The 10,640-nt window shown below is 35.1% G+C and overlaps 1 protein-coding gene across 2 annotated transcripts in view; it reads left to right on the top strand.

The window, feature by feature from the left end:
- Positions 1–4,821: 4,821 nt before the first annotated feature.
- Positions 4,822–10,640, top strand: part of LOC145674861 (uncharacterized) — a 45,360-nt gene continuing 39,541 nt past the window's right edge. For both annotated transcript variants that reach the window (XM_081745098.1, XM_081745096.1), the window contains exon 1: positions 4,822–4,908. The gene's annotated coding sequence lies outside the window, so the exon portion shown is untranslated. The remainder of the gene's footprint in view (positions 4,909–10,640) is intronic.

Genomic DNA, 10,640 nt, shown 5'->3' with positions numbered 1-10,640 from the left:
CCAAAGGGTGATTCTGGGTTCGATGCACAGTTGAACCCGTGTGGTTCGGACTCCATAAGTTGTAGATCCACGTCTCATAGAGTTTGGCTGCTGAAACGGACGCTAACTCTACCAGTAGCAAACACAAGGATTTTTGTTTGGAGGCTGAAGACCTTTTTTGGGGGTGCAGATTCAGGGACGTTGCTAGGGAGTGCATGGGGGAGCACGCCCCCAAAACTTCGCTTCGCCCACCAAATATTGAAAATCACACACACACATCTATCTATATATCTATATATATCTATATATATATATATATATATATATATATATATATATATATATATATATATAATGAAGGGCATATGCAAATGTGCCTCCCAGAAATCAAAGCTCTGGGTGCGTCCCTTTGCAGATTACCCAATAACTACTAAATTCCATTTTTTGTTCACTCAAGAACACAGTAAAATTTGCCTGCTGTTGGGCAAAAGAATATGGTTAGTTTTACTCGGGTACATTTTTGGCATCATAGTCATGTTTATTTTATTTTTATTGTTACGGAAATGTATATCCTGACGCCATTTTGCTTTTTTTAAAGAGAATCTACTTCTTTTTCAATTTTTTTTCTATTTTCTACTTCTGGCCTTCTGCCGGAATGACAATAGAATACGATAAGAAAAAGAATTATTAAATAGCATATAAAATTATTTAAGGCTTAATAGTCATTTATCTAAAATTTTCCTTGAGAGCTACTTAATAATTCTTTTACATTTTAAAGAAGATATTTATACTGTATAGTGACAGAAGAATAATCAAAGATCAATCACTCAGGAAATATACTAAATTTTAAGGTTTGTGAGTCACTCTTCAGTTGCATTTGGATATGTATTCTTCAACAATGTAATCTCGGTACTCTTTCTTACTATCTTTTTATTATTATCGGTGTGAAATTTACGGGGGCTTGAACCCTCCTAAATAAGACCTATTGACGCCAGTGAACTCTACATCACCTCACCTCATGAGATATTCTATTTTTGTATAATTTTTAAACCTCTTTTCTCTCTTTGAATCCCTTCCTCCTCCATTAGAACATGCACCATAAAATTCTAATGAACCTACGGTCTTGTCTAGACTATAGTCTCTTTGGTAAAGGGTAACATTCTTTTAATGTTATGGTGATATTCTTGTATAGACTAGGATTCAATCCTACGGAATCCTAAGGGCAGGTGGATTTAAATTATAACCCAGATAGCACAGAAAAATTTTTAAAAATGTTTAAAAATTTGCAAAGGCAAACTAAAAAGTTTGCAAAAAATACTTGCCTTTTCAAATGAGAAAATTTGCCGAAAGTTCAATGCAAATAACGAAGTTGACGCTGGCTGAGTTTGCAGCAAAGTTGCCTCAGAAAATGAAAACATCTGCCAATACAAAGAAATGTTTGCGACTGCACAGCAAGAAAGTTTTCCAGGACTTTGCTGCAAATATTTTGTGCAAATTTTCTTTGACAAAATTTCCGAAAATGAGCTGATAAATTTGGTGAAAATATTAAAAGGTTTGCAGCAACATTGCAGAAAGTGTTTTCACGATCGCAAGATCATGTTTGCTGTAAATGTATCAGGTAATGTTTGCTGCAAAATTATAAAGTGAAACCTAACTTTATGAAACATCAAAATTTTTATAATGTGGATCCGTCTTTTCTTAGTGGCAAGCATTAAACATCTTTAGCTACGAACGATAAACGCACAGACAAAGGATATCGCAATTTATCTACTTACTCAACGATCATATCCCTGTATTTAATCTCACACACATTCACAAAATAACGTCAGGCTGCCTGGGTCAATAAAACCATCTGATAAGAGACCAGTGAGTTTATTCTGGAGTCCTCTGGTGCATTGGTTTTTCTCGATTCTCACTTCCCGCTTGTTTTGTCACAGTTGATGTAGCGCAGTGAATTCTGGGTACGATTCGCGCACACTCGGTAATATCATCACATATTTGCTTTCAGCAAGTTTTTCGAAACAAGTTTTTTACAGAGTAGCAAACTGTTTGCGACGGCAAACTTTCAACGCTATATTTTCAAAAAAGATGCAAGTTAATTGCAGTGGTGAATTTATTTTTACAAATCAGCGAAAATTTGCAGATCATATTGAAAGCTTTTAATAAATACTAAGAAATTTTGCCTTCGCAAACTTTCAGATTGTTTGCTCCACTAAACGAAGCAAAAATTTGCCGCAAGTATTCGTGCTATCTGGGAAGTAAGAGTCACTGAAATTATATAAATTAAGCTATATAAGCAATGGCGGATCTAGAAGATAAAAACGAGGGGGGGGCAGTCAGTACTCAGACTATGATAGGCATATATAAACTTTCAAAAATATAATAAATAATAGCTTAAATTATTTTGTCACTGGAAAAACTGAGGGGCTTGGCCCCCGGCTATGGCCTAGATCCGCCACTGGATATAAGTTAAGTTAGAGTTAGCAGTTGCTAAATATATACTTCAAATTACCTTATAACCACCAAGTGAGAAAGCAGAACTTAATCTAGTTTCGTAAACTGCACGTAAGAATTGCTCGTGTGCAGGAGAAAAGAACTCAACTTCGCAATCCTCCTGAATACACTCTTAATTTACAGGAAAGGTAGTAATAGTATAATTCTGAAATCATTGAAGAGGCGATTGAGTTTTGAATGATATATTTCCCAATTGGTGAAAGAATTAGTAAGTCTATCGCAAGGAGATCATAGTTCGTTAATAGAGGAGGAGGAGGATGGGAATCGAGCTAAAGCTACTAGAAAGTGCTACAATAAGGAGAAAGAGTGACATGAAGTTCCTAGTATGATATTAAGCTACTCTCACACTTACTAGGTTATCACTGTTATATGCAAGAATACAGCGCTTAGAGTGGCAGTGTTCCTTTGCAGTGTGCAAGCAAAGTTCAATAAAATGAACAAATATTGACTGCCTACATTGAGAGTCCTCTTGTCTATACCCTTGTTGTTCAGACAGCGCCGTGGTTTCTTAACTAACGTACATCGCACTACGCTCACTTAAGTTTGGTATGGTGTAATTTAGTTTAACGTCCCACGATAGGCCGGGTAGGCTAAAGGAGACGTGGACTTACTGATTATACTGGAATCCGAACCACTTTGGTAGTTGAAATGCTCTCCCACCGCGAATCGAACCCGGTCGGGACTCCATGTGCCAAAGGCTTGCATGCTAGCCAGTAGACCAGCGGTTAGGGCTACGCACACTTAAACAATCGTACACAGGATTTTGATGTTACGAATGTTCTCAGTTCGTAGCTTGGCTATGTGGTGTCCATTGTTCTTCCCTCCTAAAAACCGGTGGATTTCTCCCTCGTGTGGCGAACTAGATATTCTAATTCGTCCAACATAAACAAATTCCCACATTCGGCACTTTCTTAATAAATAAAGAGAAACTTCAATATTAAAGAAATGTTTATCTTTTTCCTCTTGGGAGCGAGATATTCGGAAGCACTAAGACCCGTTTTCCATTTATAATCAAAAGTCTACATAGCGAATTTCAGATTTCAAGCTTAAGCGAAAACTCACATTCACTAAATTCTAATGAAAATTTGTGAATTTTAACAATCAATGTTCTTTTACCCCTTAGAATCGGAATATTCGGAAATCCATAAAATAGTGTTTCATTATTTTAAAGTGCAAGCGAATTTCATATCTCCAACTTAAGCGAACACTGATATTTGAAACATTCTGTTTAAGAAAAAAGGGCGAAAATTTAACGTTGCGTTCACGCAAATAGACAGGGAATAAAGGACCAGCCGCTTTATTCACATCTTCTTCCATAACGGTTTGCATCGACGCATCGCACTATTTGTGTATTGGTTTGTGGTATTGGCCATAGCAATTATCATGGCTTTTCGATTTTTTTTTCTCGCGTTGATTCGCTGTACGCAACTTTTGCGTTGAGACGACACAAACCACATGGAAATGTACCCCCAAGATCTCCAACTTAAGCAAATACAAATATTCGGCACTTTCTGATTAAACAAAGAGATATTGTGTATTAAGTTACACAATACATATTTGGGAACGAGCTAAACGTTAGTCACTGCTGAAGAGTGTAAAAGCGGAGCGTTTATTGGAGCGGTGTCGCGAAAAGAAAATTTTAATTTCTTTTTTAATACTTTTTTCTTAATAGTGAGTCTTTACTGTTCTCTGGTATCTCTGTTAGTCTTCCTCTCCAGCGAGGGCCTCATGTGACATTTTCATTCGTTTATTGATTCAGGCACGTTAATTTTGACAAATAGAACTGTATTACGCTCTTTCAAGTCACGTTATTGGATCAAGTATGGAATCTCATTAGCCTAGCGGTGGACCAGGGCTGCTAATTACGGGGCAAAAGACACTAAATCTAAGAGAGTAACCTCCCCCCCCCCCGTTCAGCCCATCTGGTTCGTGTCAATGAAATGAAAATGTTTACCTTTGCGATAAACGGCATGGAAATTATATTTAAATTGGATTTTCCATTTCTTGAAATGCGTTGTAATCACAAAGTAGCCAGAATCGGGGCCAGAATGAAAATTTACTTGCGTGATCGCAGCTCCTATTTCCGATAATCATCCACATACACGTCACCAAATTTGCTTTGTGTTGCGGCCGCAAAAATGAGAAAGACGATATTTAATACGGATTAATTATCATTGTCTCAGGTTCAAGGCTTGATTTTTTTCTAGCCATTTCTGGATTTTTTAACTATTGGTTTTAGCCACTTTTCCTCGTTGAGTGTTGGCAATACTAATTGCGACGTTCATTTGTTTTTACCCGCGCAAATACTCAGCACAGACAAAGGATCAATTAGTTTCTTAACCGAAGTCGAGGCTGGAATTCGCTTACCTGATAGAGAAGTTTATTTTAATATATAAATATTTTTTTTTCTTCAACGTAAGTTATATGTACGTTAAAACTTTGGCACATTACATGCTTGCTAAAAAAAAGTATTAAATTATATATAATTCATATGAATTATAACATAATTGAAGCGCTTAGATGATAAACGTGTTCTGTTACATTTTTTGAAACGTTGCATTCTCGCGATTGATGCGTAATACATTATTTAGTGAATCCTAGTCTGAATGGAGATATTTGGAAATGATGGTGCTATGTTAACGGACAAAGTTGTGAAAGTCTATTTTTCCGTGATATTCAGTTTGTTACGTAACACCTTTATTCTCTAAGCTCTTCAATTAGCGTGTAGCTAATATCAAATATCAACCTGTCTGTGTGCCAGTCGCTTTTTGAACCATATAGTGTAGTTTTAAAAGTTTGGGTATAACTGCCGAAGCGTCATACCAACTTTTTTAATTTACCGGAAAAAATAGTTGCGTTTGAATGGTAAGAAAAGTTCTAACCTACGTGCAGATTAATTATACGGTTTTATACAGAAATGCATGTGGATGGTCATATGCCAGAGTAGTCTATCTACATTTTTCACCAATTTTGAGTTAATGAATGCTTGTTACATAAAAAAAACGCTTTTTCTTATGCCAGAATGAGCTAGGCAATATCAGCATTAATTTCAAAATAAAAGGGCCACTGGCTCTTTCTGGCATAAGAAAAAGCACATTTTTTTTTTATGTAACAAGCATTCATTAACTCAAAATTGGAGAAAAAGGTAGATAGACTACTTTGGCATATGACCATCCATATAGCCTACTTCTTTCTACATTCACTTTCTGTACCTTCAGTAATCATTGAGGTGTCCACTTGCATTCCCGTTGCAGATTCACATTGAGGTCTTGCACAAAATTACCAACCAACCTCTGCTTGGAAGCTACTGGAAAGAACGAATGCTAAGTCAGGGCAGGAGGGTAGTACGTAGAGAGCACGAGAGTCAGCGATGGTGGGTCGCGTAAGCGAGGATTGTCGAGAACCTGCTTTCACAATATAAAGACATCTTTTTGTTAGTCATTTGCTCGTTATAGTTGTCGCACATAGGATTGTCCTTTATTAATCTACCACTACTTACCTTATGGGCGAATACGTGCATATCAGATTCGACTTTCATTAACAAGTTGACTGCCCTTATTACATGGTGAGTTTCAGTGGAAACCATATTTCTGTTTTCGAAACATACCGCATTCAAGATGTTCGGGTAATTACGCAAGATTTTATTAAACCTTGACCCATTTAATCCACAATTATCTGAGACCTTGACTTAATTTGTAAAATTTTGTATTTACTTTACCCAAACCCTAGAACTTGGTATTTTCTAACAACACAAGTGTTGTACCTACTAAACAGGCCCCCGCCGATACCTTCCCAAATCCTTTACATTGTTATTGTTGTAAAAAATATGAAGTATAAAATGTTTTCTGAGCTGTATCTGGCGTGATTGCTAAATGAACAAAATAAAATACATTAAATAAAATACAACAAACACATCATGGAAAAAAGGAAAATTAGATAAAAGATTCTTTTCTTAAAAGAAATAAAGTTGTAAACTAAAAAATGGAGTAATAGTTAAGAACAGCTACTTCTCATCTCCCGTGCACGAGGATACATCTTACTGTTGCACTACCTAAACACCCTAAGTACAAGGGCAAGAACTCAGTCTATTACCTACTTTTTAACATCCTAGATAGTCAATGAATAATTCCTGAAAGTATGGCGTTTCTCGTCCTTCCCTAAATGGGAAGTACGGCTCCTTAACTATAACCAAAAATGGGAGCTTCCTACTTTTGAAATTCAAATGTAATATTTATTTATTTATTTATTTTAATTTAAACCCGAGGAGGCAAGTAAGAAAACCTGCGAGTCTAGCTCTTCTACAGTAGTTAGATTACAATAACCGTGATCAGTTATTTTCTCAGATATTGAAAGGTGTTTCCACCACTACTTATAAAATTATTAAGCCTTGAGCACACTGTCAGAAAAAAAAAGGATTTGAAAAGGTCCTTGCCTGAATTTATTGCTGATACTATTCCAGCATTCACTTAATCTGTAAAAGAAAAGCTTGGGGAGACTAGTGAGGATGGCTGGCTATCGAATTTTTAAAAATAGAATTACTTCAACAGTTGTTTCCAGCAAAATTTGAACCTAGGGTCGTACATATAGATGTAAATTCCAGTATTAATAAAAACTCGGTCAAGATATTGTGAAAAAGCCTTGCAGATCAGCTACCCTAAGAGAGGTTTTTCTCCCCTCGCACCAGGCAAATGTCAGACTGGAATTTATAGGCCACAAGTAGTCTCCTTTCCAATGCCTTAAACGAAGAACGTTATCCCTCTTACGTCATCAAGCCGCAGATGCCATAACAAACTATCATGATTTGAAATAAATACGCTTACGTCTTTCTCTGAAGTAATACTGGCAATTTACCATGTTCTTTGGAATTTCTTCGCTATTTCTCGATATCTTTGCTTTTACATTTTCATCAACGGAATTTACATAGCTATTGTTTCTTTTCCTTTAACCAATTCTGACAATTTCTTGGACATCGTGGAAATTGCAGAGCGACTCTTAGTTCGTCAACCAAATATTTTCGGAGAGACGCACTGAAATGATCAAAGATTGCTGTGACGCGCTCATGCGCTACAAGACACGCTCCTCACTTTCTTTTACTACCCCTCTTGTTAACAAATTTCCTTCAAATATTTCTTTTTATCTCAACGAAAACGAAACAACAAAGAAAAATATTTATTTATACACTTTTTTTGTTGGCCAGTACGTTGCAGAAAAACTACTACTAGTGCTAGCTGCTGAATATCTATCGAAATCAATCGCAGCTTTCTTTGATGTCAATTGCGGCTACAAGTGAACACTATTAATCTGAGGTTTTCTGTTGTTAGTAGATGGTATTCGGAACGATGGTGAATGCTTTAAAGTGGACCAATGGTAGGTCACGTGTTTTATTTTTATGGAAGTTAACGATTCCTTGACGCAAATATATTATTTTAATTTCCTCTTAACCAGAGTTTGAAAAAAACCGTTTTTTAAAAAAGCCCAACCCACCAGGGCCGATATGGGTTTTTTCGTTTGTTTTTTTTTTCGTGATATTCAATGCCTTTAGGGGTAAGAGTGTTGAAATGTGATTTATATTTCAAGATTACCATTGTTACAAATTCCAACAATATTCTAATCATTACAGTTTTGAAAAAATGGCCGCAGTTTTGAAACTTGACGTTCGATCGCCGCCAAAATATATACAGCTAATTTAGTGTGTCTCGTGCTTCTACTCTGAAAATTTCAATTTAAAAGTCCTAAAATTGCTTTGTGTGACGCGCAGGGTTGGCTGGTTTAAACCAAAAATCGAAAAATGTTCGTTAAAGTACTAATGTTCGTAAAATTTTGATACACATTTGTAGGTTATCACGTTTCACTCCCGTATATTTAGTATTATATTCAGACCTAAATTACCCATTCGTAACTCGGAGATTATACTACAAAAGCAACTTTTATATATATATATATATATATATATATATATATATATATATATATATATATATATATATATATATAAGTTTATGAATGTTTCGTTTGTGATGTTTTTTTTATATAGTTTATGCAATTGCAATCAAAGAAAAATTCTAAATAATGTTTACTATTGACAAAATACATCGAAATGCCTTATTTGGGGTGGTCATAAAACTCCACGAGAGGCATTTATTGAAATCAGAAGTATCTATGTCAAATAGGTCAGAGCCAAAGTGGACTCAAATAATTCGTATTTTTATTCACTTTTCTTATTAATATGCAAATTAAGTCGTTGTATTTGTTTAACTTGGACTAATAAGTCGTAGTGAACTAACTTGGACTAAATTAGTTCTTCTGTACTCTGCAATATTTCAAAATTGTCCATATGTAATTTTGTATAATGGTTTCACTTGTGCAACTGTTTATCTTTTTGTCCTTCTGAAATGACTCTTGGCAATTATATTAACAAGTATGTAAAGATCAGTACAACGTATTTTTTATCAGGAGTCCTTCGTGAGTCGGCAGGCGTATCGCATTTGTGGCCAATCAGTCCCGGTTTCGAGTTCAAATCGAGGACAATCCCTTTGGAATGTAAACAGAGAAGCGGTTTGGGTTCCGCTTTAAGCTCATATGTCCCCTTCCCTCATAACCTGGTTATTGTATAATAACATCAGGGCAAAACAAACTTATTTCTGTGCATATGTGATATAAATACATTGAGCGTATTATTTAAACCAAAGAAACCTGGTTTAAAGAAAATTTAAACCAAAAAAACTGTTTTTTGGTTTTTTCAATAAAAACCATGGTTTTTGCCAACTCTCGTAATGTGGATACCCGCTATTTTGAAAAAAAAAGTCGCTATTTTGAAATTTTACGTTGGTATGCTGCCCAAAATACGTACAGGAAATTGTGTGTTTCGTGCTTGTACCCTGATAATTTAAGCTTAAATTTAAAAGACTGAAAGTGGTACCCTGTAGTACAGACAGACGAACGAACAAATGTAGATCGAATAATCCCAAGAAACTCTGACATTTGCCAAATATGAACACAAAATATATTAATTTAAAACAAATATATTAATCATGTTTCATAAAATAAATGTTTCAAAATGTCTTAAATGAAACTAAATATTTTCCAGTGTAAAATAAATAGTTTTATTGTTGAAGTTCACTTCCGATACTTTGTGCATTCAATTACGGGAATTTCCCTAGCACTTGTTGCAAGACGGTTCTTTCCAGAAAATTAATTTAAAACAATTAACAAATACATACTATAATTCATATTTTATAAAGTAAATGTTTCAAAATGTCTTATATGAAATTAAATATTTTCCAGCGTAAAATAAATAGTTTTACTGTTGAAGTATTCAGTTCTGATGCTTTGTGTCTTAAAATGTGGCAGGGTGCCCGAAAAAAACCGTCAATTTTTTCGCATTGGATCCACCTGAAAAAACCCACTTCAAAACCCTTCTGGGTTTTTGAGCTTTTTGTTAGTATTTTATTGGTGCACTTAAGGTGATCACATTTAAAGCGATTATCAGGTTTTGCGCTTTCCTTCGCCGATTTAGATGGTTTCACGTTAAGGTATACAACAGATTCAACATAAGACCTTCATAAAGTTCTGAATACATTGAATGGATAAAGAAAATCCTTACCTTAGCTTGAGATAGAACAAAGTAATGTATGAATTATGCTTGTAACCTATTTAAAATAAAATTTGCAATTTTATATTTTAGAAAATACTTTCCGTGAATAGTGTGCTCGGCGACGCTAAGGGACGTTATCCCTCATACATTTGATGGGTTTAAGACCATGGGTGCCGGTACTACCAGTAAATATCTAGTGTATTAGTAAAACTACTAGTATTTTATACCTTTGATGCTAACACAAGTATTCTTCAGTAAAATTTTGTTTTCCAACAACAACAGTTTATTCCTGTTTAACAGCAGCAACAATTCTTGTCAAATTTAAGAAGCTTAATGTTCAGAGTTCCGAAAACCAAGTTACGCTTATTATTTCAAGTGCTTAATTCAAACTTAAGTACTAGTGGAAGTTTCGGTGTACAGTGAAGAAAGCTTGTATTTTCGAAGGAAAAAATAAAAACTATACTTTCAATGTGGTCACCTTAATTGCACCAATAAAATACTAAGAGAAAGCTCAAAAACCCAGGTGATTTTTTCAGGCGGTTCCAATCCAAAA

The sequence above is a fragment of the Thermobia domestica genome, chromosome 18 (assembly GCF_964235325.1).
Source record: "Thermobia domestica chromosome 18, izTheDome1.hap1.1, whole genome shotgun sequence".
Taxonomy (NCBI): domain Eukaryota; kingdom Metazoa; phylum Arthropoda; class Insecta; order Zygentoma; family Lepismatidae; genus Thermobia; species Thermobia domestica.
The sequence above is the reverse complement of the archived record's forward strand: the minus strand, read 5'-3'. Positions and strand labels throughout refer to the sequence as shown.